At 42.7% G+C, this 25131-nt stretch overlaps 1 protein-coding gene and 1 non-coding gene across 4 annotated transcripts in view; one reads left to right on the forward strand and one right to left on the reverse strand.

Moving 5' to 3' along the window:
• The window catches only part of LOC126188292 (juvenile hormone esterase-like), a 546097-nt gene that overhangs the window by 378970 nt on the left and 141996 nt on the right, over positions 1-25131 (reverse strand). The gene's annotated exons all lie outside the window — the stretch shown is intronic.
• Trnat-ugu (transfer RNA threonine (anticodon UGU)) lies at positions 4262-4335 on the forward strand. Its single transcript has one exon. It is a non-coding gene; the product is annotated as a tRNA-Thr (tRNA).

Here is a 25131-nt window from a genome sequence, read left to right on the forward strand (position 1 = left end):
ATTCAGTTAATATTGACTAACTTTACTGCGGGGAGGTTACATCGTTTACATATTGAACAGAGCGTGTGCACTACTTAGTTTGTAACTAATTTACGTTTTTTTCATATAGTTCAATAACTGCCATTCTGTATGTCGCAAGAGTGCGAAGTGTAGTAAGTTTCATGTTCCACGGATCATTCACGCGATAAATCGTAATTATGTGGATTGAGTCATTTTATATTCACAACTCAAATTATTTTGTAAATATTCCTTCACGAAGATCATTTACAATAGTTTTCAACTGCGGATGTCCCGGCAGGAAAAACTAAAATCGCTTCAGTATCTATGAAATAAAACAAATGCAGTTTCTTTTCTTTTGTAAAGAGTAGAGTCTAGAACTTAGCAGATCACATCTGTACGTCTATTTTAAAATTAAAATTGAGGGTGAGACCATTCACAGTAAACCAGGCTATGTTACTTTTAAGAACATTGTTTACCATTTCTTCTGTTGCTGTTTCTGTACTTGCATTGATTACAGAAGCGGTACGTAGCAGTTAGTAAAGAAAGCATATCGCATCTGGGCGTACAAAAGCTTCTCAGCCCGTGCGTGTGAGGCCGACTGGAAACTCCGAGGCTTTATATGTAGTGAAGGTCGCTGTTTTATTAGGCGAGATGGTATCGGTAATTTCAGGCAATTTTCATAAATACAGGCGACGTTTATTCGCCCTACCCCTTGTAACGGCTCCATGTGAGCCGCTACATGGCTTGTTACAAGAGTCACCTGCTCAAAACACACCCGGCTGCCCTTCCGACACTCAGAGAATTTTAATCTGGAATTATGGCATATGATCACCCTTAGTATAGTCTTCAAATGTGCTATTAGTCTCCTTGTTCCATATAGCACGCTTGTGTCAAGGTTATTGCATCCCAGTCATTCGAAACACGAGTATAGGAAAACGATTCCTGGATTTCCCCATTACAGCAAAAAGACAGTAGTAACAAAACTGAATCACTGAAAATGTGCAGTGACAGGTGAACATCTCAGTGGCTACAAACTTCAACCGCGAATACACCTGCAGGGAAAACTGAAATCGCTTCATTATTTCTGTAACAAAAGAAATACAGATTCTTTTTTGTGTTTTATTCCAATATTTTCAGAAAATTTAGTAGTTCATAGTATACTGAAACACCACTTTCGTTCGTGCCTCGGAACTGCGGTGGCTTTGCACGAAATCCCAGTCACAACCGTGGAAAGAATCCATGAAGTCTGTGTGATGTGCGTCGCATGAGGTAAATTATGTGACGAACTGCTCCACGTACATGCTCGGAAGCGCTTCTTATGGACCCGGATTACTCGTCTGAACAGCTGCGCTATTAAATCAGTCCAAACAACGATTTCACTGCTCTCTCTGACCCGCCAAAAAAAGTTACAATTGTTATAGCTGGAAACGCAATAACTAAAATAACACATTCATAAAAGTTCAAAGATCAGCTGGGAAAATCCCAAAAGATGCCCAAAAACATCACAGTGCAAGTTTGGACAGAAACAAATGGAAGTTATTGCTCAAGCTACACTTGGTCCAGTCACATTGATGTGAAAGGCTTATTTCAGTAGTGGTACAAGTCCATTTTTGTTCATTCTGATATACAGAGTCCTAAAGTTAAATGAGCGCGCAAAAATCTGCAGTTGAGATACCAGAAATATTCAAGCATCTGGCTTCTTGCTAGAGATGAACCTTTCTTTCTGTTTGCTTGGACCATTAATGTCAGAAGCATTATAGACAGAAAAGTGGAGGTAATGGACTTATGTTGTTGTTGTGGTCTTCAGTCCTGAGATTGGTTTGATGCCGCTCTCCATGCTACTCTATCATGTGCAAGCTTCTTCATCTCCCAGTACCTACTGCAACCTACATCCTTCTGAATCTGCTTAGTGTATTCATCTCTTGGTCTCCCTCTACGATTTTTACCCTCCACCCTGCCCTCCAATACTAAATTGGTGATCCCTTGATGCCTCAGAATGTGTCCTACCAACCGATGCCTTCTTATAGTCAAGTTGTGCCACAAACTTCTCTTCTCCCCAATTCTATTCAATACCTCCTCATTAGTTATGTGATCTACCCATCTAATCTTCAGCATTCTTCTGTAGCACCACATTTCGAAAGCTTCTATTCTCTTCTTGTCCAAACTATTTATCGTCCACGTTTCACTTCCATACATGGCTACACTCCATACAAATCATTTCAGAAACGACTTTCTGACACTTAAATCTATACTCGATGCTAACAAATTTCTCGTCTTCAGAAACGCTTTCCTTGCCATTGCCAGTCTACATTTTATTTCCTCTCTACTTCGACCATCATCAGTTATTTTGCTCCCCAAATAGCAAAACTCCTTTACCACTTTAAGCGTCTCATTTCCTAATCTAATTCCCTCAGCATCACCCGACTTAATTCGACTACATTCCATTATCCTCGTTTTGCTTTTGCTGATGTTCATCTTATATCCTCCTTTCAAGACACTGTCCATTCCGTTCAACTGCTCTTCCAAGTCCTTTGCTGTCTCTGACAGAATTACAATGTCATCGGTGAACCTAAAAGTTTTTATTTCTTCTCCATGGATTTTAATACCTACTACGAATTTTTCTTTTGTTTCCTTCACTGCTTGCTCAATATACAGATTGAATAACATCGGGGAGAGGCTAAAACCCTGTCTCACTCCCTTCCCAATCACTGCCTCCCTTTCATGTCCCTCGACTCTTATAATTGTACAAATTGTAAATAGCCTTTCGCTCCCTGTATTTTACCCCTGCCACCATCAGAATTTGAAAGAGAGTATTCCAGTCAAAAATTATATTTGTTTCTTGTACCACTATTGTAATAAGCCCTACGTTCGACGTCAACGGGCAATAACCACTCAAAGACGGAAAGTGGCAACATTAGCAGCGGAGGGCACAGGAAGCATGTCGGGGGACGCTGAAAACAGTACTGTCGTTGTCGTAATGCAGAGACGTAATGATTTATCTGAAGTGCAAACGGACATGATCACTGGCTTTCAGGCTGAGGGTAGAAGTGCTTCCAAAACGGCTAAGTTTGTAAACTGTTCGACTGCCGTCGTGGTTAAAGTACCCCGTGTATGGCGAAATGGCGCTGTCCAAAACCGGCACCAAGTCACCTGTGGTCCACCACGGCAGGGCTGAACAACGACTGCGGAGATGTGTGAACAGACTTGCAGCTATTAAGCAACTCACTCCCAGGTGAACCAAGGCGCTACCAGCAGCGTCTCCTTAGTGACCTATCAGCGAACGTTGCTGCTTGCGAGCCTCCACAGCAGGCGCCTGGTTCAAGTCCCATGCTGACTGCTTTACATTGGCCACGAAAGCTGGAATTTGCACGCAGGTATAGCGTCCACTGAATGGTGACAGGTGTCCTTTTCAGATGAATCACGTTTTATGCTCCTTTGGACACACTGCGTTGGTGTGTACTGTGTGAAACGTCTGAAAGTAAACACCCTGCAACCAGGAGGGAACGTTATCGTCAGGGGAATTTCTTCGTGGCATTCCCTGCATGATCTCGTCTTTCTGGCAGGCACAGTGGGTCAACACAAGTATGCACCTATCTTCGGGAACAATGTCCACCCTTACATCCAGGCTGCATCTACCAGCTGGACATTGCAGTGTGTCACACACCTCGCAGGTACGTGCGTCGTTCGAAGAGCACGAAGATGAGTTTATTTTCTCCCTCGGCCCGAAACTCCCCGGATTTAAACCAAATAGAGAATATATGAAGATAGTAACTGTCCTCGAAAGAACAGATACTATTGATGACCGTGCAGCTTCCCTAGAATAAATGATAATTAATTGAAACCCTCAGCTGCCGACAGGTGTTGTTGACATACCTTGATGGGGACAGCTGAAAATGTGTGCCCCGACCGGGACTCTAACCGGGGATCTCCTGCTTACATGGCAGAAGCTCTATGCATCTGAGCCACCGAGCACAAAGATGAATAGCGCGACTGCAGGGACTTATCCCTTGCACGCTTCCCGTGAGACCCACATTCCCAACTGTCCACAATCTACATACGTAATGTTCCTTCGTCTGTGCGAGTGCGCACATGTCGCACGAACTCTTACGGGAATCGTCAACTTAAGTGGAACAGAGTAACGAGTGGATAGGCAAAGTATCTATTAGGAACATTACGTATGTAGATTGTGGGCAGCTGGGAATGTGGGTCTCACGGGAAGCGTGCAAGGGATAAGTCCCTGCAGTTGCGCTATTCATCTTTGTCCTCGGTGGCTCAGATGCTTAGAGCGTCTGCCGTGTAAGCAGGAGATCCCGGGTTCGAGTCCCGGTCGGGGCATACATTTTAGCTGTCCCCATCAAAATATATCAACAACACCTGTCGGCAGTTGAGTGTTTCAATTAATTCTCATTTATTCAAATAGAGAATCTTTTTGTATATGCATCCTTATTGACTGGAGGTAAGAAAATGAAACGCCTAGAGCCGTCCTTATGATGTTATTTATTCTGTAGCTACCCGTTTCGGCGCTTCAATGCGGCATCTTCAGGCCTTAGTTCGTGCTTAAGGGGTTATCACGATCCATATATATGCTGCATCAGTGGCCAACTTAACAGGTTTACGTAGACTGTAACTGCGATGTCAGCACTCGAACCATCAACTGCCAACAGTTGGCCACTGATGCAGCGCATATATGGATTGTGACAACCCTTTTAGCATCAACTAAGGACTGAAGATGGCGCATTGAAGTGCCGGAACTGGTAGCTACATAATAAATAACATCATACGGATGGCTGTAGGCGTTTCATTTTATCACAAATCGAGACTCAGTAGGACGACGACGATCAGGCAGTTCGCGCCACGGATCCTCAACTGAGAAACCTAGCTCAGCTGTCGACGGCTCTGGAGACGGCATGGCTGCACATCCGTGTTGGCGCCTTCCAGAACCTCACTGATTCTCTTCCTGCACGCTCGCGCTGTAAAAGGTTGTTTTACAGGCTTTCGACAGGCGGTCATATTAATCTGACTGCACGGTGTATCCCTCGAAGTCTTCCTTGTTCACTAACGCTAAACAGCAACCAGAATGGCACGTCTATCCCCTCTAAACTATTCTTCCATGTTACAGGCTTCGGTCAGGTTACTGCAGACCGACAAGTATTCGGAGTCCTGTCTCGTTCCACATCCACAACATTCGTCGTCATTGATACTCTGCTTCTCCAAATTAGAACAACGCCTTGTTACCCCTGTTCTGTCCGCCCCCGGCAGCTGAGTGGTCAGCTCGACAGAATGTCAATCCTAAGGGCTAGAGTTCGATTCCCAGCTGAATCGGGGACTTTCTCCGCTCAGTGACTGGGCGTTGTGTTGTCCTAATCATCATCATTTCATCCCCATCGCCGGCCGCGGTGGTCTAGCGGTTCTGGCGCTGCAGTCCGGAACCGCGGGACTGCTACGGTCGCAGGTTCGAATCCTGCCTCGGGCATGGTTGTGTGTGATGTCCTTAGGTTAGTTAGGTTTAACTAGTTCTAAGTTCTAGGGGACTTATGACCTAAGATGTTGAGTCCCATAGTGCTCAGAGCCATTTGAACCATCATCCCCATCGACGCACAAGTCGCCGAAGTGGCGTCAAATCGAAAGACTTGCACCCAGCGAACGGTCTACCCGACGGGAGGTCCTATTCACACGACATTTACATTTTACCCCTGTTCTCAACCTGTCGAGGGTTTTCCAGATCCCGTGCTGGAGATGGCAGCCTGATGGTAGCTTCACTTTTGCAATCTACACTCCTGGAAATGGAAAAAAGAACACCTTGACACCGGTGTGTCAGACCCACCATACTTGCTCCGGACACTGCGAGAGGGCTGTACAAGCAATGATCACACGCACGGCACAGCGGACACACCAGGAACCGCGGTGTTGGCCGTCGAATGGCGCTAGCTGCGCAGCATTTGTGCACCGCCGCCGTCAGTGTCAGCCAGTTTGCCGTGGCATACGGAGCTCCATCGCAGTCTTTAACACTGGTAGCATGCCGCTACAGCGTGGACGTGAACCGTATGTGCAGTTGACGGACTTTGAGCGAGGGCGTATAGTGGGCATGCGGGAGGCCGGGTGGACGTACCGCCGAATTGCTCAACACGTGGGGCGTGAGGTCTCCACAGTACATCGATGTTGTCGCCAGTGGTCGGCGGAAGGTGCACGTGCCCGTCGATATTGGACCGGTCCGCAGCGACGCACGGATGCACGCCAAGACCGTAGGATCCTACGCAGTGCCGTAGGGGACCGCACCGCCACTTCCCAGCAAATTAGGTACACTGTTGCTCCTGGGGTATCGGCGAGGACCATTCGCAACCGTCTCCATTAAGCTGGGCTACGGTCCCGCACACCGTTAGGCCGTCTTCCGCTCACGCCCCAACATCGTGCAGCCCGCCTCCAGTGGTGTCGCGACAGACGTGAATGGAGGGACGAATGGAGACGTGTCGTCTTCAGCGATGAGAGTCGCTTCTGCCTTGGTGCCAATGATGGTCGTATGCGTGTTTGGCGCCGTGCAGGTGAGCGCCACAATCAGGACTGCATACGACCGAGGCACACAGGGCCAACACCCGGCATCATGGTGTGGGGAGCGATCTCCTACACTGGCCGTACACCACTGGTGATCGTCGAGGGGACACTGAATAGTGCACGGTACATCCAAATCGTCATCGAACCCATCGTTCTACCATTCCTAGACCGGCAAGGGAACTTGCTGTTCCAACAGGACAATGCACGTCCGCATGTATCCCGTGCCACCCAACGTGCTCTAGAAGGTGTAAGTCAACTACCCTGGCCAGCAAGATCTCCGGATCTGTCCCCCATTGAGCATGTTTGGGACTGGATGAAGCGTCGTCTCACGCGGTCTGCACGTCCAGCACGAACGCTGGTCCAACTGAGGCGCCAGGTGGAAATGGCATGGCAAGCCGTTCCACAGGACTACACCCAGCATCTCTACGATCGTCTCCATGGGAGAATAGCAGCCTGCATTGCTGCGAAAGTTGGATATACACTGTACTAGTGCCGACATTGTGCATGCTCTGTTGCCTGTGTCTATGTGCCTGTGGTTCTGTCAGTGTGATCATGTGATGTATCTGACCCCAGGAATGTGTCAATAAAGTTTCCCCTTCCTGGGACAATGAATTCACGGTGTTCTTATTTCAATTTCCAGGAGTGTATAATACTCCAGGAGACTTTGTTCTCCACAGCTCAGTTCGGTGGGCCTCTGCTGAACATAGGATTGGTACAGTTGTAAGTAGAAAGCTCTGGATTACAGTCGTGATGTACAGGTGTGAGCTCCGCACGCTGCATGCCTTGGATCCGTTTCTTCTCTGTAAGTGTTATTTCCATGAGTGGAAAGATCCTGTTCAACGGGCTTGGTCTTAGGCATCCTGTGCATATGAGGCCTGTCTCGTGAGGAGCCACATGAACTAGCTTATCATGTTCAGAGTTCCTCCAGACTGGTGAGGCGTACTTCGCAAAAGAGAAAGCAGAGTAAGTGACGATGTGTGGAGGACGCTGGGCTACGCTCCCTATGTGCTCTTTGTTAGCTTGTGGGTGAGGTTGTTCCTGGTGCATACCTTCTGCTGTTTGTAGGTTAAAGAATAACCGAACTTTAACCCCAGGTACTGGGGATGGGCACACTGATTTAGGTTGCGTCCTTTCCAGGTGATATTCAACTTTCCTCTTACCTCCCTATGCCGTAGGCTGAGTTTTATGCGGGTTAGGTTTCAAGTGGTTGTTGTCATAGCAGATGACAAGTACTTTAAGAGTAGATGTTCGCTTGGATTTTATTTCTTCAAATGTCGCTCCCTGAGCAGCAACAGCTGTGGTCTAGACAGGTTCCAGTTTTGAGTGACTTATCATTGGTATACCACTAAACTGTTTTATGTTTTACTAGGGAGGAGAAAAAATACTATGGAGCCAAAGCAGTCACAAGATTTCTTCTGCCAGTCTCAGCAGAAGTAGCAACAGAGAGAAAAAAAATGAGACGGAGTCGGGGTGTTATTCTGGATTTCTTAATGATAGTGGTAAACGATGGTCGGATGCTCTTTCTGTCGCCAGTGTTGAAGATCTTTTGTATTCACCTTCAAGTGGGTGTACTTCCTTGGAACACAAATGATCCGTTTCGTTCCTTTTCCTCTTAGAAACGGCACCCATACCCCTAGCTGTCATGTGTTTTTCTCTCCAGAAAATGGTTAAAAGTCGGTATTATTCAGGTTTTTAACAGAGTTAGAACTGGAACTTGTGTATGGATACTTACAAGTCGCCATTCCAGACTATTAAGAATACTCCATTCCCAATGCCTACAAACTATAGCACGGGCGCCCTTGCCTCTTAGAGGTCGTTTCCTGCAGTCTGGTGCCATTTAGCAAAACCTCCAGTACATTACGTGTCCAATCTAAGTCTAATCAGTGTACGGTGCAAGCGATAGTACAAGTTGTGGCGTTTACAGAAAGTAAAAATTTCTTCTCTGGCGTGTTGTAGAGAAATCCTCCTCATCGGCGTCGGTGTTTCCAATCAGTGTTGTCATTTTAGTCCAAAATCGAATGCATGTTGTACGAGGGTGGTTTGACAAGTTCTCGGAACGGAATAGAAAAAAAGTACTTACATCACCAAAACTTTTTTATTTTTCAATGTAGTCTCCATGTAGATTAATGCATTTGGTCCAACGATGTTCCAGTGCCTTGATCCCATCTCGAAAATGAGTTCCTCCAGGCGTGCAAAATAGTTGTTAACTCCGGCTATCAGTTCTTCGTTTAACATGTATCTTCCTCCACCAAGAAAAATTTTCGGTTTTGGGAAGAGACAGAAGTCTGACGGAGCCATATCAGGTGAATAAGACGGGTGTGGCAACAATTCGTACCTTAGTTCGTGTAATTTTGTCATGGCGACGGCACATGTGTGCGGCTGCGCATTGTCTTGATGGAAGATGACTTTCTTCCTTGCTAAACCTGGCCTTTTTTCGCGTAACTTTTGTTGCAATTTGTCTAGGGGGTTAGCATAGTATTCTCCAGTAATTGTGTGCCCAGTGGGGAGATAATCTACGAACAGAATCCCCTTCGCATCCCAGAACACTGATGCCTTGACCTTTGCCGCCGAAGGAATTGTCTTTGGTTTCTTTGATGGCAGAGAATCAGTACTTTTACACTGATTTGGCTGCTGTTTGTCTCGGGGGTATAGCAGTGTACCCAAGTTTCATGCGTGGTCACAAACCTGTGCAAAAAATCTCCTTCGTTTCTCCTAAAACGGGCCAAACGTTGTTCCGATAAGTCCGTTCTCATGCATTTTTGATCCAGCGTCAAGAGTAGCGGCACCCTTCTTGCAGATATTTTTTTCATTTCTAATTCTTCTCTTAAAATGTGATATACACTTTCAGATGACATCTGGTAAGCGTGAGCAATTTCATGCACTTTCAATCGGCAATCCTCCGTGACCATTTTGTGCACTTTTGCAACGATTTCTGGAGTAGTGGCCGACTACTGCACGGATCATTATCTAAACTCTCCCGATCAAATTTAAATTCATTTGATCATTTGGCAACTGTTGAATATGAAGGAGCGAAGTCCCCCAGTGTATTCTGGAAATCGGCATGAATGTCCTTTGCTTTCGTACCTTTCTTTAGGAAGTACTTAATCACTGCTCGAATCTCGATTTTTTTCCATCTTTGCAAATCACTACGCGGGAACAACAGCAGAGCCACGTCACTGCCACAGCCCACTTCCAAGAGCACTGACGTGGCACGAGTTTACAGGCAACAGTCCAATGAATATCATGTGAACAACTCGTTGTGCTAGCGCTGACCTCTCGTGGTGATTCCGAGAACTTTTCAAACCACCTTCGTGTTAAATGTAAGCACCACAGAACGTCTGTAATCTCCCTGAGCATAAATGTCTGTTGTGTAAGGCTGAATGCGTCCAGTATTAGCAGTGATGCATTGCAGAATGTCAACTACGCCCTACTAACAGTAAAATATTGTTTAAAGCTTACAAAGAAATACTAATAATGATTTATTTCGTTATTTATCCGAGTTCGAAGGACACTAGGATACTATATAATAAAAACTACAATGTAATATTAACTACAGAGAATTTCACGCTTCATGAGTTCAATGTTCGGCAAGCAGAATGGCACGGTTATCCACTGTAAACAACCTAATTTGAGATACAGCAAACTGGAAAAACCCTGAGCAGAACTCCGTGGCCACATACGGGGGACACACTTGTGGACTTTGTTGATCATTATCACTCACTGCCGACCGTATATACTCAACAATTAAAACATTCGCTGCTCCCAACAGAGGAGACTACGTGCATCCAACCTTCGTCAGGGATAGTGGGTAAATCCTTGGTTTTATTAACTCTGCGCAGCTCCTCACTTTTTTTATCCAGTTCTTTCCCCCAATCAGCTGCAGGAGCCGAATACAGCCATTTCAAATGGCCGTTTCCTGCTGCCACTAAAAGTCCTGCTGTACGCAGTATTGCTTCCCATGGACGTCGATCATCGCAGCCAGGGTGAGGGGGGGAGTGTTTGCCCCCTCCCCCTTCCCCGCCCCCAATCCCAATATTTTTTCAAAAGAAGTTTCTATTTTTCAAGTCTTAGTTGGCAAAAAATTACACCGTTAAACGAATATAGCCAGGCTTAAAGAAATATACATGCTAAAAGCTCTTTTGCATTAAGAATTAATGATTTTCAGGATTTGTTAACGTACCAGTAATTCAAATCCACTTGTATTTTTAACTAAAAAGACAAAATTCAAAGTTTTAGTGAATTGTGTCTGTACAGCTAGGAGTCATGATTGGGCGGGCTGAGTAATCACGAATCTGCTTGGTTTTGCTATAAGTTTGTAGGACTGTGGCCAGGAGGGAGAGGGCTAACAGTCGAATGCTACACGACAACTTACAGGAAAAAAGGATTTCCTACGCGGTTGTCCGAGGGAGCAGATCCATGTGAATTTCTATTGCGTGAAGAACTTTACAGGCGGGAGTATTTTGAAATCATTGATATGGCTGTCCAAGGGCACAGATATCGAATACTTGACCAACCCGGAACGAAGAAACACGTTTCCTTTGGGAAGGTGTCGTTGGAGAGAGAAGGATATGCTGTGATAGCTCCTTACCCGGAAATCGATACCCAAGCTTTGAAAACAGAACTTGAGCACTTTTATGTATGATACAACGTAAAATGTCTGAAAGACAAAACAGATGTTTTGGTTTCTGTGAAAAAAAGAATTTCGAGAATTATTTGCTATTGTTGAAGCTTTGTTAAGACCTGCGCTTGTGTGCCCAGCTTCGAGCTGCGAAGCAGAACGCAGTTTTACTGCTCTGCGAAGACTAAAGAACTATCTGCATTCAACAATGACACAGAGGAGGCTCAATCACGTAGCAGTCTGCAGGGTGCACGAGTTTCTGTTGTAGCAAACGGACTTAAGAAATGTCGCTAGAATATTTATACCCAGTTTTGACAACAGTAGAAATGTATTTGTATGAACTTCGTACGATTATTTTACCTTATACTCTTGACATTGTATTTATCCTTTCAGACTTTTTAACTACTTACATTTTTATTCTAATTTTTTGTAGCTTTCGGTTTGTGTTTTTAAACATAATTTTAAACTTAGAAAACTAACTTAAATCGTGTATGTAATACTCTAGTTACTTATATTTCAAATAAAAGTCTAGTAGAATTTAATTTGAAAACCTATTCTATTTGGCCGGCTGGGTGGCCGAGCGGTTCTAGGCGCTACAGTCTGGAACCACGCAACCGCTACGGTCGCAGGTTCGAATCCTGCCTCGGGCATGGATGTGTGTGATGTCCTTAGGTTAGTTAGGTTTAAGTAGTTCTAAGTTCTAGGGGGCTCAGAGCCATTTGAACGATTTTTGAACCTATTCGATTTGAAATAGTTTCAATGGTTGTTTAGTACATGATAATCATACACACAGTGTCGATAAAATTAAATATTAATATTATATAACTTTTTTATACTCGGTACCCACAAAAGAAGTTTTAAACCAGGCTAAAATTTGCATGCTTTAGGATTTCAAGTGCCATTGTAATATATGGCATCCAGAATGCTCTAAACAGTGGTTTCAGGCTCTAACTTTTTCAACTTTTTCAAGGGTCTCTCTTTTAGACCCCCTTGTGATTTGTACCCTAGCTATTGTGTCATCGTCTCCCCCCCCCCCCCCCTCCCACGACTCAACAATTTAGTGCTGGTGAAGCCCCTGCTGCTTCTTGCCAAAAGTTTCAGAAGGTTCTCTCCAACAGATGCTGACAAAACCTGCCAGCCTTGGAAACTCAGAGGCTCTTAAGCCAGTTTCATAGTCCTTGACTGCAACCCTTTTAGAAGTATAAAAATGTCAAAGCAAAACATCTTCAGCCGTCTAAATTTCTAGTTTTATTCTATTTGTGATACCAGTTTCAGCGTTACATTACGACATCTTCAGGCCTCTTGACCGACTTGTAGGAAGAATCCCACTTATGTAATCGAACAATAAATGACATACAATCTTCATTTGTAAATGGGTCTGAATCACAGTTATTAATGTATATAAAACGTGTCTTTCTGTTCTTACATGTTGAACATCAAACACACCATTTATAGACCCACATAATCAGGTAATGTTATTCCTAATATCACCCAATAGGTACATACCATTTGTCTTAAAATACGAATGTGGATGTGAATCATTACCCTTTGTGAATTTCTCCTCCGTACCATAATATTCAGTGACGCAAAATCTGTAACTAACAAACGTCGTAAGTGTTCTTTACCACCGACATACATTGCATCAACTGTAACGAATAACTATTTGCTTTCCCTTTTATAACGATCGTTCTTCGTTACAGTTGATGCACAGTACGTCAGTGGTAAACAACAATTCGGACGTTTGCTAGTTATAGATTTAGGTGTAGTGAATATTGTGTTAGACAGGAGAAATTCAAAAGAGATAATGATTCACATCTACATGCCCATTTTAAGAAAAATGAAATGTACCTAATGGATGATATTAGGAATAAGATTACCTGGTTATGTGGGTCTATAATGGAGTGCTTGAAGTCCAAACATGCAAGAATAGGAAGACACGTTTTATATACATTACTAAATGTGATACAGACTCGTTTACACATTGAGAGGAGAGTTGTATGTCATTTATTGTTCGATTATATATCCGGGCTAGTATGACGTATGAATTGGATTATACTGATCCTTTTCTTGTATCCAATTTGAATCGCTAAAACGTACGGCACAAATAAAATGAAACAGTGATTTTAGTCGGCTGAAGGTGTTTTGATTTGACATCTTTATATAAGATGGACTTCCAGAGACTTGTAGAAGGATTGTGGAAAAAAATGGTTCAAATGGCTCTAAGCGCTATGGGACTTAAGGTCTAAGGTCATCAGTCCCCTAGACTTAGAACTACTTAAACCTAATTAACCTAAGGACATCACACACATCCATGCCCGAGGCAGGATTTGAACATGTGACCGTAGCAGCAGCGCAGTTCCGGACTGTAGCGCCTAGAACCGCTCGGCCACAGCGGCCAGCAGGATTGTGGAGTGTCCCATCATCGCCAGACGCAACCAAAACGTCGGAAATTGCATCAGTTGTGCACAATACTGAGCAGGACAAGGACACAGGAGCCGCTAGCAAGTGATATATTACAACATGGATGGCCTTTCACTACCAGTAATCCTACCATTCGCTGCACAAATGTTCTGCTGTGCAGCTGACTTACTTACCGCTACGTCTACAAGTATAGGTATACAAGCATTATGTTCGCTTTAATCAGATAAGAAATTAGACGTTCTGGTTTGGGGTCACTCATGAAACCCATGTAATCAGTAGGTGAGATTGCATTACTTCTTGAGACAGTGCCTAAGAAACGTACAGGGTGACCTAAAAGTTCGTTCACATTTCAAAATTCAGTACTTCATGGAATAGTGTAGGTATAGATATAAACATTGATACAAATTTCCAGAATGAGATTTTCACTCTACAGCGGAGTGTGCGCTGATATGAAACTTCCTGGCAGATTAAAACTGTGTGCCCGACCGAGACTCGAACTCGGGACATTTGCCTTTCGCGGGCAAGTGCTCTAGCATCTGAGCTACCGAAGCACGACTCACGCCCGGTACTCACAGCTTTACTTCTGCCAGTATCTCGTCTCCTACCTTCCAAACTTTACAGAAGCTCTCCTGCGAACCTTGCAGAACTAGCACTCCTGAAAGAAAGGATATTGCGGTGCTTCGGTAGCCCAGATGGTAGAGCAGTTGCCCGCGAAAGGCAAAGGTCCCGAGTTCGAGTCTCGGTCGGGCACACAGTTTTAATCTGCCAGGAAATTTCATATCAGCGCACACTCCGCTGCAGAGTGAAAATCTCATTCTGGAAACCTCCCCCAGGCTGTGGCTAAGCCATGTCTCCGCAATATCCTTTCTTTCAGGAGTGCTAGTTCTGCAAGGTTCGCAGGAGAGCTTATGTAAAGTTTGGAAGGTAGGAGACGAGATACTGGCAGAAGTAAAGCTGTGAGTACCGGGCGTGAGTCGTGCTTCGGTAGCTCAGATGGTAGAGCACTTGCCCGCGAAAGGCAAAGGTCCCGAGTTCGAGTCTCGGTCGGGCACACAGTTTTAATCTGCCAGGAAGTTTCATTGATACACGTATTTGAAATAACATGGGGATTTATTGAAACTAAACAAAGTGCACAAAATCACCAACAGATGTCTTCATATGACACAAAAGCAATAATTAGCATAACAATTGATTTTTAGCAAATACAATGTTCTTCACAAAAAATGATCAACATGTCGGTCGCCATTCATAAAAAATACCTGTAGTCGAGGGCCGATGTTGTGAACAGCAGTGCACAGCCTGTCAGTGTGTATGGTGAGTAATTGCTGTCGGATGTTTTCTTTTAGCATCCCGATGTGGTTGGACGATTGCGGTAGACTTGCGACTTCAGGTAATTCCACAACCAATTGTTGTGTTCTCGGCAACGGACGCAACCGGAACTGACACCATGAGACAGTTTCCGAGTGGCGCCACGGGCGACGGTTTGAAGTTCGCCTCCAAGCACAAGAGCGATCCAATCAGCAATCTCCACACCGCCGCCAATGAGATGGACTTCCATATTGTGATACGCGATTGCTACAGGCAGCAGCTGGAAGAGGGGGCGGGGGGAGGGGGGGGGGGCGGTTCATGTTCGGCGTTGGCGTATAGCAGTTCTAGTACGGAGTCCCAGGGTTGCAGTTCGTAGCTGCGGTATGTAGTGGACATCAGCCTGAGAGACCCACTCTACAAATGAGTCGCCTATAGCTTTCTCATAGGACCAAGTGTTAACCTTAGTGATTGTGATGTATTCAGTAACGCATGTCTTGACAGGCCAGTGCTTAGCTGTATCTGTCTGCAAGCATAACCGACGAGTTGCTGTACAACTTTAGTTTTAAGTATGGCAGCACAATGAATTGCATGTTTGTTTGTCACAAATTTGTCTGCACTGTCACAATTCCTCTGTCCACCTCAGAGCACCTAAGGCTAATATGACGTGTGCGAGCTGTCCTACCCAGACGACCATACACATCATCAACAATCACATGGATTGAGGTCTGAGTACTTGGCAAGGGGACCAATATTGTAAGTAGGCTGTTTATGTTTTCTTTATGTAAGTAGGCTGTTTATGTTTTCTTATTGGCAACGTTACGTAGCGCTCTGTATGAAAATCACTGGCTGTGCTGTGTGCAGTATGTGGCTAGTTTGCATTGTTGTCTGCCATTGTAGTGTTGGGCAGCGGCAGCTGGATGTGAACAGCGCGTAGCGTTGCGCAGTTGGAGGTGAGCCGCCAGCAGTGGTGGATGTGGGGAGAGAGATGGCGGAGTTTTGTAATTTGTCATGAACTGCTATATATATTATGAATATTAAGGTAAATACATTGTTTGTTCTCTGTTAATATCTTTCATTTGCTAACTATCCCTATCAGTAGTTAGTGCCTTCAGTAGTTTGAATCTTTTATTTAGCTGGCAGTAGTGGCGCTCGCTGTATTGCAGTAGTTCGAGTTATGAAGATTTTTGTGAGGTAAGTTATTTGTGAAAGGTATAGTTTAATGTTAGTCAGGGCCATTCTTTTGTAGGGATTTTTGAAAGTCAGATTGCGTTGCGCTAAATAATATTGTGTGTCAGGTTAAGCACAGTCGTGTATAATTTTTCTAAGGGGACGTTTCATATGTCGACCCTTAGCCTAGGATACCTCACTGGAATCTTCTGATTTTTTCTTTTAGTTTGTGTAATTAGCGTAGATTTTGTTTATTGCTAGCGCGTAATTGTAGAGAGAATCTCCTTTGTAGTTGCAGTCTTTCATTGTTGTACAGTAAAACAGTTGTGGCATGCAGGTAGATTTGCACCAAGTATTTCGCAGCTACGCTTGCAATTAACTAGATATTATTTTCAGTGCTATGTTAATGTGTTCTCCTATTTTTGCTATTCAAATTGTGTTTTTCTGTGTTGTCGTGTGAAATATTGTGACAATAATGGCGTGTGAAAAACGTAACACTCGGCTCCAAAGTAAACTGAGAAATAATAGTGACGACGAGTGTAGCTTATCAGCACCACTGGGTAGTGAATTAACAGACATTCGAAGTAGTAATTTGGTAATTGTGCATAGGTAAATGGAGCGGGGGGCAAATAATGGTGTAGACAGTCAAACAGGCAGTGAACAGGGAAGCATTATCGATCGATCGGTCGGCAACAGCTCGCCTCAGGAATCCGAAATGACAGAACACAATATTGCAAATACTGTAGACTTGGGTTTTGGGTCCTCACCGTTTTCTCAAATAAGTCAAGACACATTTTCTGCTTGTCAAAATGTGAATGTTGCTGGTGCAAATGCACTGCCGAAAAGCGTAGAGGAACAGATTCCAGACACTAATGCATTGTTATTACAATTAATGCAACAAATGGGACAAAATCTTCAAAAGTTAGACACAATGGAACAAAATCAGAGACAAACACAGCAAAAGCTTCAAAAGTTAGACACCACACTTGAACAAACACGTGAAGATTTAACCACTGAGTTACATAACATCGAATCGAAATGTCAAAAGGTCTGTAATGACGTAAAAACACAAATTTGTGAGCATTTCCAACCTATTTTTTCGCGTCATGAAAATGCATTACAGAATCACGAAGCAGCCATAAAAGAACTGCAAACTATTGTTCATGAAAATCATGAGACCTTGCAAGCTAAAATTGACTCAGTTGCATCTACCGATTCGGTTACGCAACTTGCAAAAACTCAGGAAAATTTAAAGGACACAGTAGTTACCCTGAAAATTGGTTCAGAAAGATACACGGAGGAAATAAGTACACTATCGGAGAAAGTAGCCGAACTTTCGGATCAAGTCACTAACTTATCTACAAAGGTAGATGATGATCTGAATGACACAAGACCCATAGCCTTCAGTGACACAGAAGAGTATGAACAAATAAGAAAATTCAAACAAAATCAAAATCAAATCAATACGCAACACCAAAGAGAAATCCGGGAAGTACAAGATCAGCTGACACAGGTAATACAAGAATTACGTATTTCAGAGGACACTCTCGCTCCAATACGGGAAGAGGGACATAGAAATACGGAACAGCCACAAAATAATAACACAGGGCATTTCGGAAGTTATGAAAGAAATTGGCAATGTGCACCGAAGTTTGAGATCGAGCCGCCGACACGACGTAACAATGACCGACATGCTACTCGCCAACACGATGATTTTGACTATAAGCTGTTCATTACTACACGTAAATTCAAAACGTTTAAGAATTCTGCCAACGACATTCATCCACAAGCGTGGCTCCATCAATTCTCTCATTGTTTCCCTCCTAACTGGTCATTGGAGCACAGGTTAGAATTTATGTGTGGCTACTTGGAGAATGAACCAGCTGTAAGAATGCGATCGGTCATTCACGATTGCCACAGTGAAGGAGAATTTTACCATGCCTTCCTCTCAGCATATTGGTCTCAAGCCACACAAGACCGAGTAAAACATGGCATCATAATGATGAAACATTTCGAACAATCTGAATTTTCCAGTCTTGTGAAATATTTTGAAGACATGTTGCACAAGAATCAGTACCTGTCAAACCCATACAGCCCCTCAGAACTCATCCGCATTTGCTTAATCAAACTGCCTGAACATTTACGACATATTATTTTAGCAGGACGTTGCAAAGACGACATTGAAGCTTTTCAGGGACTCTTACAAGAATTAGAAATTGACACAGACAGTCGCGGGGTGCGAAAACGGGAAAACAATCACTACAGGGCACATCCGTCACAATTCTGTGACGACAGAAATAATAACTGGACACGACAAGGCTATTCTCACAACACAAATCGTGACCAAAACAGACATCACCCGTATGACAACCATTGGCAGAGTAGTAATAATTACAGGGAAAGATCATCTCTCCGCGGTAATGACTATCACAGAGACAATCAGAGAAACAGACAATATGGGAACCAAAACAATTATTATCAAGGGAGACAGAATAACTTTAGACGCAACGGTCCAGCGCGCAGTTACGACTCAGGGAGAAATTCTCCACCACATGACCGACAAACAAGAAACTATGTAAACTACCGACTAAACGACAGACGTGAATTTCATCAGAACTGGAGAGCTTTAAACAGAGCTGGGCCCTCTCGGCAAGGCGAATTTGTGGAAGTTAGGTCTCCAAATCCCAATAACGACGTGCGCCAGCAAAGAAACAGACAATGACTCACACTGCAGGCAGCCACTTGCGCCCGCTGGCTCGGGGAAAAATAACATTGACGCTAACCTTGAGAAAATTTTTAGCATTCCCTACCGACGCATACAACATGATAATTGCTTTGAAGCTGAAACTCTGCGTACTAGGAAGAGTAAAGGTTTACACCACATTTCACATGTAAAACCGTTTATTGAAAGATAATCTGCTTTTTAACTTAGTCTTTGCAATTTTCACTTCACGCTACTTGTACAATTTGTCACACTGAGAAACTGTTAACATGCAACAATGTTTTGAAGTTCAATATCCACTCAAGAACGAAGAGAACTTATTTAAACAGAAATTACGACTGCATTGTTATTGCGAACAGACGACACAGTGTTATTGTGTGTGTACATTCTTGCTTGTTAGTTGCACGATTACGTAACGACTATAAGGCTCACATACTTAGAACATATCTGGTAGTGCTAATGAGATTTTAATGCAACATTTTGGTTTACTTGAAAAGACATTCTTTATTTGAAGTACTTTCTGTGAGATTAAAGATGACTTAGTATTTGGTTTCTTTGACAGCTACACGATTATACCACAATGCTACTAATGAGTGACACAATTTAAATTATTGCTTTTGCGGTGTTTCTGTTTCATATCTGCACGGTTTTTCTGAATTCTTCTGGAAAGTAAAACATGTTTAATAGTAACTTTTGTGGTATAGCTACAATGAGACAGCCTTTTCCGTAGCACAACAATACGTTACAGCACAGTAATTTCTTCATCACAACAATAAGCGTAATAACTAAGAAATCTATACGCAAAGCATTTCACTTTTGTTTATCATGAGGTAAGTACATTGACTTCTGCAGAACTTAGCTTTCGGAGGACAATAACTACGAGACTTCCACAGAGATGATCTTACAGCAAGACGCACATTTAGCGCTACAGGACACGTATTTGAGTGATTAATTTTGTACTTAAAACATTTATTTTTAAAGATTTTTGAATTACAAAGAAAGTTTTCCGTGATACATTTCATTCCATTGCTGTAATCTGTAACACCTGAGGGTATAATTACAATAATCCTCAGGGGGGTACATGCTTACTTTGTGTACCATGTGTGTGGCAAGCACAAGGAGCCCTAGCTAATATGGTATTTGCTTATACAACTTTACACATCGGTACCATATTCCTCTAACACGTAATTACACAGCTATCTGATCATTTAACTGAGAGATAAACATGTTTTTTACTATATCAGTGACACATGTTTACGTAATTACACCATTGGGTAACTTCACACTTACGAAATTGTATGTTGTCTGTACTTTGTGAACTCTTCATATTTTTTCGGAACCATTGTGATACTATGAGAGCTTTGAATGATATATTTGGTACGGGATCATGATTTTAAAGTACGTTTGAGGCAGATGACACTATTGAAATGAGCAGAGAATTTTCTTTAGGTTTTGAAATTATTGGAGGAAGCTACGACGATTTTGAGAGTTGACTGAGGTGTTATGATGTTATTTTTACGACGACGATGTGTATTATGCTGTTGAGGTATGTTTATGTCAATAAGATGATGCTACCATATATGAGGAATGTGATTACGTGTTTATATGTATATGAATAATGAATAGAAGTTAGGGACTCTTGACTTGTGAAAAAGGATGTTGGAAACTGAGAATCACCGAGCGAGGTGGCGCAGTGGTTAGCACACTGGACTCGCATTCGGGAGGACGACAGTTCAATCCCGTCTCCGGCCATCCTGATTTAGGTTTTCCGTGATTTCCCTAAATCGTTTCAGGCAAATGCCGGGATGGTTCCTTTGAAAGGGCATGGCCGCTTTCCTTCCCAATCCTTCCCTAACCCGAGCTTTCGCTCCGTCTCTAACGAACTCGTTGTCGACGGGACGTTAAACACTAACCACCACCACCACCAAACCAAGAATCGTACTTTAAGAGTTATGAAATGTGTGTAAATGCGTGAATGTATCACAATGCCGACGAAAATTTTTTGGACACTGTTATATTTATAGGATTTTGTTTCTACAGATTTGTAACGCAAATTCTTTACCTGTGAAATATTTTTATATGAGACTGTCACTGTAGCGGAAACTGCTGTCGTAAATATTTCCGTAAGAAAGTTAAGTTACCACCTGCACGTGCGTCGTCGGCACACAGCTGTGTCAAACACCTGGAGAACAAGCCATTAGGGTGTGCCTTTCCGGAAGCACAGGTAGAAAAAAAAGAAAAAAAGGCAGGCCTTTATCCTCGCCATTGACATTCCTTTAGAGAAAATATTGCAAATGCGACACCCTCATTACTTCCATTAACCTTGCTATTGACATTCCTTTGTAGAAAGCATCGCAAATATAACACGCTCATTACCTGAAAACATATGATTACTCGTACTTTGTGCTAATTACTGAAATGCTTATGAATTGATGGGAAATATTCGTACACTTGCACACCTGATTATGACAAGTGTCTTTCTACGAGAGTTGAGAGCTACTGACTTACGAAATGCCACATAGCTATTGAATGATGTTTTTATGCTTTGGTTTGCGTAATTGCTTATTTCATTTGATACCTGTTTTCCAGCTGTGTTACAGCATTAGTTTTATAAAATAAACTTAGATGCATTTGCTAATGTGAACACTTTCTGTCAACAGATCTATTAAATAATAAATTTGTAATCCACATTCTTTAAAAAAGGAGCACTTGGAAAGGAAAGAACAATAAGAAGGGACTAGTAACAGTAACTGGACACATAATTTTCTTTTCAAGTACATGGTAATATTTTTTTTACAATATGTTGTTGTGGTGCACCACTTTAATTACATAGACATTAAGATGTGAATATACATTTCCCTTATTTGCATTGTTGTTTTTACTGTAATATTTTTCTGCTTGAGCTTTGTCATGTATAGATATAAGTTTTATATTCTTTATATTTTTTATATTTGCTGCTGCTGTTTGCCAGGCATAGTGCTACTAAATTTCACTTTGTATTACTCTGTTAAGCTAGTTTTACTACAGATTTATTTTTCTTGTTGCTGCACATTGGCTCATATTAGTTGTAATGTTGCATTTCTTGGTAATTTAGATTTACTGTAGCTTGCTTTGCAATTTTCCATTTTTTTTGCATTGCTGTTTGTGTTAATTTGTTATATGCTGCTGCATTGCCTCATCCCTTAGTTTAGCATCTGAGCTCAGTAGATTTAAGTTAGCTTAAGAGGGGTAGACTATATAAGAAACTAACTATGATGACTTGGAAGAAATGTATTGAGAAGCTATATGAAAATGGTTTGGGAAAAAAAGAAAAGGATACTGTACAGTGGAGAAAAACTATTTTGACAGAGGATGTGAACAGAATACAGAAAGCAAGCTTAGATAGGACTTTTTGGGAATAATGATGAACGAAGGGAGATCTCCATGCAAAATACTGCAGTAAAACAAACCCTGTCCTTTCCTTTTGTGTCATCCCTCTATATGTTTGTGTACCCTTGTGTATTTGTGTTTTTCCTGTCTTTATGTGTTTAGCTGATGAGAGCTATGTTGTAGAATTTTTCTATGTTATTTAGTTTGTAAAAATGTTGAGACATTATTTATTCTGTTTTGTTTTAATGCTCATGTGTAAAGTCGATGTTTCAAAAGTTATTCTGATCGTTTATGTATTTACTTATGTCATAATTCCTGTAACACTGATGTATATGTTTATTTCTATTCTTTTGTAAAGCCTGTATTACTACAAATGTTATCTGTATTGTTGTGTTTTTAATGATGTATTTTGTACCTTTGTAATTGTATTCTCATGTTATAATATTGTAATTGACACCAGTTCATCAAATTAAGTAACTTGTAAGTTACATTTCACTGCACACGTTTCTGTTGGTCATAGTATATGGACAATATGTGAGAAGTTGGGACTGTTAGTGTTTGCACGTGTGTTAATAATTCAGCAAGGGACTGGATAACAGCATTGCTGGTTCTAAGGACATTTCAAACAAATTTTTTGTGAGTGGACAAGTGGTGGTTTATGGACTTGCTATATTCTCCGCAAGACTCTTCGATGGTGAATGTGCTCCTGCACAGTCGCAGCAGATGGCTGCTGGCCGTCTCCACAAGGACTACAGTGGGTCTGCATCTTTGATGGCCCACCAATACCATTATTTCTACCAGGACTACAGTGGGTCTACACCTTTGCTGACTCACCAATACCATTATTTCTACAAGGACTACAGTGGGTCTACACCTTTGCTGACTCACCAATACCATTATTTCTACAAGGACTGCAGTGGGTCTGCACCTCGGGTGGCCCACCAATACTCTCTACCAGGACTACAGTGGGTCTACTCTGTGATGACCTACCTACCAATCTTCTTCAAAACGTCGAATGACTCTGCTGTGGGTTTGCTCTGTTGTGGCCCATTACCTGTCAGCATGTCAAGAGTCAGCACTGTCTTTCCGTTGGAAGGACAACACTACTTCTTCAAGACTGCATGGAAATCCACTACTTCTGTGTGCAATTTTTTTTTTACTAATGAGACTTTGTGAAAAACAAAAACTGTAATTACTATTATGATGAATGATCAGGACTATCTTTATGGACTGTGAGAAAATTTAGCTTTTGACCAACATTGTATTAATAAGTGTGTGCATTTGATATCTTTCTTACTGTAATTATGAAAAAAAATTTCAAATCTGTATTGGCCACTGCCCTAAAAAATTTGTAAAATTTTTTGTGGGGAGCGTGGGGGCTATGTAAGTAGGCTGTTTATGTTTTCTTTATGTAAGTAGGCTGTTTATGTTTTCTTATTGGCAACGTTACGTAGCGCTCTGTATGAAAATCACTGGCTGTGCTGTGTGCAGTATGTGGCTAGTTTGCATTGTTGTCTGCCATTGTAGTGTTGGGCAGCGGCAGCTGGATGTGAACAGCGCGTAGCGTTGCGCAGTTGGAGGTGAGCCGCCAGCAGTGGTGGATGTGGGGAGAGAGATGGCGGAGTTTTGTAATTTGTCATGAACTGCTATATATATTATGAATATTAAGGTAAATACATTGTTTGTTCTCTGTTAATATCTTTCATTTGCTAACTATCCCTATCAGTAGTTAGTGCCTTCAGTAGTTTGAATCTTTTATTTAGCTGGCAGTAGTGGCGCTCGCTGTATTGCAGTAGTTCGAGTTATGAAGATTTTTGTGAGGTAAGTTATTTGTGAAAGGTATAGTTTAATGTTAGTCAGGGCCATTCTTTTGTAGGGATTTTTGAAAGTCAGATTGCGTTGCGCTAAATAATATTGTGTGTCAGGTTAAGCACAGTCGTGTATAATTTTTCTAAGGGGACGTTTCAATATGACAGTTCGCGAGGGTGAGGGACAGGGGGGCAAAACGTGGTGTAAGAAGTTTTTAAAAATTCTGGAAGACGATTGGCGACTTTTAAGTAGCCATAAAAAAGTACCATTACCTATCCTGTTAAAAACCTGCGTAATACCGGCTTTTAAATCATTTTCTTGAAAGAAAAACACTTTACACTATATTTTTTCTTTCTCTGAGAACTAGCAGCCGGCCGCTGTGGCCGAGCGGGTCTAGGCCCTTCAGTCCGGAACCGCTCTGCTGCTACGGTCACAGGTTCGAATCCTGCCTCGGGCATGGATGTGTGTGATGTCCTTAGGTTAGTCAGGTTCAAGTAGTTCTAAGTCTAGGGGACTGATGATTCAAATGGTTCAAATGGCTCTGAGCACTATGGGACTCAACATCTTAGGTCATAAGTCCCCTAGAACTTAGAACTACTTAAACCTAACTAACCTAAAGACATCACACACACCCATGCCCAAGGCAGGATTCGAACCTGCGACCGTAGCAGTCCCGCGGTTCCGGACTGCAGGACCTCAGATGTTAAGTCCCATAGTGCTTAGATCCATTTGAGACTAGCAAAGTGCGCAAGAGATCTTTCACATATGCAGCAATGTGGGATGGATCGCCATCCTGCATAAAAGTCGTACCTTCCAGCAGGAAGGCTTGGGATGATCTGACTACCTCTCTCATTACGGCTCATTTTATACACGATTCTCATGCGGCGTCACTGACGTGGTGCTGTCCAGCGCCATCTCTTAGGTCAGTTTTTGCACTAGTTTTCGATTTCAATAAAACCCTATTTCAGGCATGTGTGTTAAGTTTTATCTCTCCACCTATATTATACTGCGAATTTCTGATTTATCCAGTATTAACGTGTTTTTGGGTCATCCTGTAGTCTACATCCCTTCGCGCAACCTGGAAAAAAATATGTGACCTGCAGGATGTCTGGCCACTCCCTGTCTGCCTGGGCTCTCGAGTCAAAGCTAAGGTTCCGGGCAGCGATAC

Source organism: Schistocerca cancellata, chromosome 5 (genome assembly GCF_023864275.1).
Source record: "Schistocerca cancellata isolate TAMUIC-IGC-003103 chromosome 5, iqSchCanc2.1, whole genome shotgun sequence".
NCBI lineage: Eukaryota > Metazoa > Arthropoda > Insecta > Orthoptera > Acrididae > Schistocerca > Schistocerca cancellata.